This window comes from Oryctolagus cuniculus, chromosome 4 (genome assembly GCF_964237555.1).
Source record: "Oryctolagus cuniculus chromosome 4, mOryCun1.1, whole genome shotgun sequence".
NCBI lineage: Eukaryota > Metazoa > Chordata > Mammalia > Lagomorpha > Leporidae > Oryctolagus > Oryctolagus cuniculus.
The window spans coordinates 123,659,385-123,666,286 of NC_091435.1; the positions used below are offsets into that span (position 1 = coordinate 123,659,385).

General features: G+C 46.0%; 1 long non-coding RNA gene across 1 annotated transcript; it reads left to right on the forward strand.

Annotated features, from left to right (window-relative positions):
• The first annotated feature begins 1,309 nt into the window (after positions 1 to 1,309).
• Positions 1,310 to 2,895, forward strand: LOC138849350 (uncharacterized). Its single transcript, XR_011388089.1, has 2 exons — positions 1,310 to 1,398; positions 1,795 to 2,895. It is a non-coding gene; the product is annotated as an uncharacterized lncRNA (long non-coding RNA).
• Positions 2,896 to 6,902: the final 4,007 nt, after the last annotated feature.

Genomic DNA, 6,902 nt, shown 5'->3' on the forward strand with positions numbered 1-6,902 from the left:
ATGCAGGAAGGAAACCAAAAACAGGTCACGGAAGAAAAGGACAAGTGAGAGAGAAAGGCAAGAGAAGAGACAACAGACGCCCGAGCGTAATGGGTTCTTAGGATCACCTTATTCACAGTGGACAGTGTTGGCATGGTGAAAGCAGTGGCCTGAATTCCCTTCTTGGGCAAGGCACAGGAATCGTGGGTCTGTTTCATCATCTGTAAAATGCAGTCAAAGCCTTTGATGCTCTAAGTCTATTTTCTCTATTAGACACGTTTTCATTTGGACTTTTAAGTTTACAAATTAATTAACCACTTCTCCGAACTCTTCAACTGTTTTATTTTTTAATATAATTTAATGTGGTTATTATTTATTTGAGAGGGGGGAGGGAGAGAGCAGCAAGCACCAGAGAGTTCCCCTCTGCTGATTCAGTTCCCAAAAGCCCACAAAGGCCTCCTGTCCGGCTGCAGTCAGGAGCCCAATCCAGGTCTCCAACATGGGTGGCAGGGACCCAAGTAGTTCAGCGATCACTGTGGCCTCACAGGGTGCACAGTACCAGGGAGCTGGGTGGGGAGCAGACACTGATACGGGATGCTGGCAACCCAAGTGCCTCTTAAACTCTGCCAGATGCACGCACCCAGCCGTGTCCAGCCTTTCAAGATGCCACTCCTGGATGATCTAAATGGAAATGAAACTAAATTACAATATTAATTTCATCAAGCAGGCTGTGGCTTATCCCAGGCTAACTGGTGGGTAGCCCAGCCTCTATAGACAAAATCGTCATTTGGGGGGGGGGATGTCATCCGACTTGCTCCCAATTACACATAGAGAACGTAAAAACACAGCTCAAAACTTCCAAAGACACGAACTTCAATAACGACACCGTGTGCAGGTGTTTCCTTTAAGCACAACTCCCAGCTTAGGTGGTGGTGAGTTTGAATAACGGGTGCCCGCGTTTTCACCCTTATTAGGAAATAGGCACAGCTTAAAGGTTTATTTGAACTTTCAGGAAATTACAAAAGAGAGTACGTATGCGTTTGTCTAGGCCTCCAGTCCAGCGAGGAGCCGGCACGCCCTACAACCGGCAACGGCTCTCCACTAACTACAGTTCTGCTACTTACGTCACAAGAGGCCGGCGCCACCGGCCACGGAGGGGGGGGGGCGGCTGCGTCACGACTACGCATGGGCAGAAGGCGGCGGACAGAGAAGGCGGACGAAGTTAGATCCGGCTGCGGTTGCTCGGCGGAGGCAGCCGTCGACCGCAGCACAGGGCGGGCCTAGCCGGGCAGTCTTTCCGGCGTGTGAGCGCTCTTCCGGTCCGCCCCCCCCCCCACGCCGCGCGCGCGCCGGGCGGGGCTTCCTGGAAATGACGAGGTGGGCGCGCTCCTCCCGCTCGACCGTTTTGAAATCGTTCCGGTGAGCGGTTGGAGGAGGCCGCGGCCAGGCCTGCCGTGTGTGTTCGGTGGCGACCCGAGCGCCTGAAGCCGGCAGAACGGCCGGGCCTGGGAGTTGGAGGGGACGCGCAGGTGCCCACTTCCGACGCTGGAGTTTGGTAGAAAGGAAAGCACGCCCCAGCTGGCCGGCCTCGTCCAGGCGCTTTCCCCACGGTGAAGCCCTCCGGGAAGCCCCGCTGCTCTCGGTCTGTGGTGGCCTTTTAGGCGCTTGCGGCCACTGAGCTGTCGCCGGAGTCCGATAATAAGTGGCGTGGTGGTGCTTAGATTGACTTACCCTCAGCTTCTTGCTGAGAAAGCGAGGGGCAGAGCAGAGATCCAGTGGTAGCGCGGCTTTCACGTTTACGAAGGGCTTTTGCAGGGCAGCTGTTTAACCCTGAACTCCCTCAGCCCAGGCAAGAATCCGGGCCACCGAGTCAACGGCCACAGATCCCAGACAATGCAAGAGATACTGAGTCCCGTAACTCCCCAGAGCCATCTCGGAAAGAGCTGACCTCCAGATGGTCTTGTAAGTTTGAAGCCGAGATTGTCCTGTCCATTAACAGATCTTGGCAGAGTATAAACGAATGAAAGAATGGATTGTAAGTCTGATTATTCCCTTCATTTTTTCAGAATAGGAAATACACTATTCTCATGTCTCGGGGAAATAACTAGTAATCCAGCCGGCGTCTCATACTGATCCCTGCTTCCCACCCTAAGGAGTAACAATCATTACCGAGGGGCCCGTGATGTACATGAAAACTCTCTAAGCTATAAACAATTCTGTACCACCTGTAAATGGTTTTTCTCAAGGCGTAGGATATAGATGCCTCTGAATTGCTTCCTGATGTTTGGAAAGAATAATCTTGTGAGGCCAAAAAGCAATATCCAGTTATACGTGGATAGACTGGCACTATAAGGAAACATTTCTCTGAAGCAAAACTCCGTCTCCAGTGAGTTTAATGTCACAATGTAGATCATTTAAATCAGATAAAATTCCCGGTAGAGCTCGCTATGGTGTGTTTGGAGAAAACGTGTTGTTTTAGTTGCACGGTACATAGATATTACTTTGTTTCAATGTAGCAGCAAGTGTGACACCTGCCCTGCAGTAGACCACCGTTACAACAGAGACTTTGGAAGGTATCCTGGAAAGAACACAGGACTGGGCAACAGAAAAAACAAAGTTACTAATGCCTCCTCTGCCACTAGACCTAAAATTTTGGTCATTTACATCTCTAACCTAACACTCCTTCATATTTAATGGTCTTTATCCCACTTTATATGTGCCTGTGGTGTTTTGCCCCTTCTTTAAACATTCTGTGCAGTTTGTTAGTGAATCTTCACCAGTTTGATCTTTGCACCTTGCAACATAGTTTACTGGGTATTCCCTAGAAGTTTGTGGCAATCTAACTATAAAATTTCAGTATGAGCCATTAAGAGAGATTGTATGAAGTAGCTATTACTAAGGCTATTTATTGTCAAAGAATTATGCCATTTCAGGCATGGAAAGCCAAGACACTGTGGCAAAAAAAAAAAAAGTCCCACACGAAGGATCTCTGTGAGACCCCATTGGAAAGAAGGGGCCATCAAATAAGGATGTACTTTTCTCTGAAGGGAGGAGAGGAGAGAACTTCCACTTTGTTTATGGCCTTGTCTAAATGTCTAAATACTGCTAGAGATTGTGGACTCAAAAGGCTTCCATAGCCTTGGCAGCTCATGACAAGAACCTCGGGTGATCACTGACGTCATACATAAGAGTGTTAATTGTTAATTTAAATTAAGAGTACTGTGCACTTCTCATGCATGACCTCTGTCCTCAATGAGTTGTACTATGAGAATTAACTGTAAAACTTGTTCTCAAAAGGTTTTTTTGTGTGAGTGTTTGCGTGTACGCAAATTGGTAAAATCTTAATAGAGTTTGTCTTCTGTGTGCAAAGTTAATTGAAAATGAATCTGAGGCCGGCGCCGTGGCTCAATAGGCTAATCCTCCACCTATGGCGCCGGCACCCTGGGTTCTAGTCCCGGTTGGGGTGCCGGATTCTGTCCTGGTTGCCCCTCTTCCAGTCCAGCTCTCTGGAGTGCAGTGGAGGATGGCCCAAGTGCTTGGGCTCTGCACCCGCATGGGAGACCAGGAGAAGCACCTGGGTTCTGGCTTCAGATCAGCGCAGCACGCCGGCCGCAGCAGCCATTGGGGGGTAAACCAACGGAAGGAAGACTTTTCTTTCTGCCTCTCCCTCTCACTGTCCACTCTGCCTGTCCAAAAAAAAAAAAAAAAAAAAAAAAGAAAGAAAAAAAAAGAAAAGAAAAGAAAATGAATCTTAATGGAGAATGGGGCTGGGAATGGGAGAGGGAGGTTGGGTGGGAGTGTGGGCAGGAAGGGGGTATGGTAGGAAGAATCACTATATTCCTAAAATTGTACTTATGAAATTTGTACTCATTAAATAAAAGATTTCTTTGGGGAAAAGATATTGGCTTTAAAAAATCATGCCACAGATTACTTTTAATTTGCAAAGTGTAAAGGTTATCTTTACAAGGAAAAAAGCTGTGTGACCAGCATATCAACCATGATCGAAAGTAACCAATAATTGGCCAATATTTTGGTGTTGTATGACCCTTAATGTGAAATATGGAGAAGGATGCAGCATTGCCCATGGAGTATTCCTGGAAAAATGTTTACCCTGAATCTCATCACCAATCAGCTAAATCCAAATTCAGGGCAATGCAGCAAAAACAGTTGGCTTGGGAATATGAAAAATTAAAGTTAGGGAGTTGTGTGTTTTTTTAAAGATTTATTTATTTTTACTTGAAAGAATTACATAGAGGAGAGACAGAGAGAGAGAGGGAGGTAGGTCTTCTATTCTGTGGATCACTCCCCAATTGGCCGCAACAGCCGGAGCTGTACCAATCCGAAGCCAGGAGCCAGGAGCTTCTGGGTCTCCCACGCGGGTGCAGGGGCCCAAAAACTTGGGCCATCTTCTGCTTTCCCAGGCCACAGCAGAGAGCTGGACATGGACAGGAAGTGGAGCAGCTGGGTCTCGAACCAGCACCCATTTGGGCCACAGCACTGGCCCCAGAGAGTTGTGTATTAAAGAGACATATTAACTATATGCAGGGAACTTGATGTGTTCATTTACTTTTTTTTTTTTTTGGTCTTTTGTTTTTAAATGTTCAAAGATCAAACTGGTACCCACTAAACTATGTTGCAAGGTGCAAAGTAAGATCAAACTGGTGATTTTTTTTTTCTTTTGGTCTTTTGTTTTTAAATGTTCAAAATGGCTAATGAATGCATTCCTCAGATTCCTAGAGTTACTTTGTTTCCTCTGGGAAAACAAAATATATAGGAAACTTCAGAAAAGCTATTATTCCTAAATGTTTCTTCATTGAAAATCCACTTGCATTGAATATTCATTAGAAGTAGGAAACACTACTAAAAGGGATCAGCCACTTTACTGCTCAAAATAAAATTCCCTCAGTCCTTAAAAAGAAAATTGGTAGCTTTGGGATCCGCATGGAAGGAAGGCCTATACTTCTGGGAATGGAGAAGTCCCTATCTGTACTTGCGGGGAAGAAAAGTCCTTGTCAAGGTCCCTGCGGGTGCCTAAAGGTCAACCAATGAGGATCAGACCCGCCTCAACCTTTAACCCCCATGCCCTGAATCTATTAAAGGAGCCCTCCCAATCTCTTGACGCGCGACTTCCCCGGCCCCCACTCTTTTGGGACCGGGGAACCTCACCCGGAGCGGAACTCCAATAAAAGCCTGTGAATTAATCGATTTGTCTGCCTGGGAAGATTTGTTACGCGCTGGACACCTTGCAAAAATAATCATTTTTAAAATGTCATTTTCAGGGACTTGCTGAGTCCTTTCTATTTTTAATTGTTCAGGGTCATTTCAAAGCTCCAAAGCCTTTGCTCCAACCCCAGCTGGTTCCCTAGCTTTTTGTGTGTTTTCAAGTTTTGTAATCACAGAGGGAAACAGTAACAAAAATGAACCTAATAAAAGCTTGAGGAACTAAATGCAGTAATGCTTAGCGTTCGTTTTATAGCTCTTGATTTTCTCAAGGTATTCACTGCTTTAAACCCTCCAGGGATCATGGGATTCCCCCTGGATGATGTGCTCCCAGGATTCCAGCTCCCTCCTGCTGTCACACTAGTTCACACACACACACTACATTCTAGAAAATTCCTTGTGTCAGGAAAATGGGCTTACGGTAAAAAATGAATAAAAAAGTTTATGCTTGTTTAACTAGCTGGAAGTCTCAGGGGTAGAACACACGCAGAGACATAAACTAAGCCACTAGATTCAGTGTCCAGCTCTAGTTTATGCTCCTCTCTGCTGATTCCACTTCCAAGCTGTTTCTTTCGTGTGTGGAGAAGGCCGCTCCCTGAGTATCTTGGGGCTACAGTCTCTTGTCTGCAGTTGGCAACCGGAAGGAGCACTTCTCTCCCCTCCCCTTCCCAAGACTCCAGCAAAAGGCGTGGACCTGACATCCTGAAACAACCACACTGCCAGGCACAAAGCAGAGATGGCAGATTCAGATTGGCCCACACACTTGGGAACCAGCCAAACCACATTCACTGGGAATGGAGAAGTTGTGGGTCCCAGAGGGAAAACTCCAGAGGAGATGGTAGATCATGGGCAGCCCAAAATGAGAGACAGCTGTGTACTTTCCAATGCACCCAGCCATCTCCTCCCTCTTTGCAGTAGCTCCTGTTTCCCTCTGCCTAGAATGTTCTTCCACATTTATCCTTCTGAGAAATGCCTACTTATGTAGTCTTTAAAGCCTGCATCATATATGACCTTCTGTTTGTCACTGGTTGTCCATACAACTACCCTTTAAAATATTTATGTTCCTTTTATCTATTATTACACTGAATTGAATTTTTTCCAAAACAATTGCAATCCTTTAAGTTATATATTTTCACTATGAAATTTTTAAAAATCAAGGGCAGGGGGCCAGGATTGTAGCAAAGTAGATTAAGGCACTGCCTGTGATACCAACATCCCATAAGAATTCCGGTTTGAATCCCAGCTGCTCTGCTTCCAATCCAGCTCCCTAGCAATACACCTGGGAAAGCAGTGGAAGATGGTCCAAGTGCTAAGGCTCCCACTACCCATGTGGGAGACTTGCAAGAAGCCCCTGGCTTCTGGTTTGGCCTGGCCCAGCCCCAATCATTAAGGCCATCTGGGGAGTGAATCAGGGAAAGATGCTTTCTCTCTGTCTCTCCCTCTCTGTGTAACTCTGCCTTTCAACTAAATAAATCTTAAAAAAAAAAATTGTCACCCGTTGATAGCATCTAACTCTGAGGTGTGAGCAGTCCTTAGTGAAATTAATACAGAAATTTCTTTATGGAACATTAGCCAAAATTATCACTTTTTTTAAAAATAAGCATCTCATCTATAACCTTGAAGGCAGAGTCTGTCTTACTCATTGCTCTATCTCTGATAGAGCCTGCTACTTGGTAGTCAACTAATAAGAGTTTTAACAATGA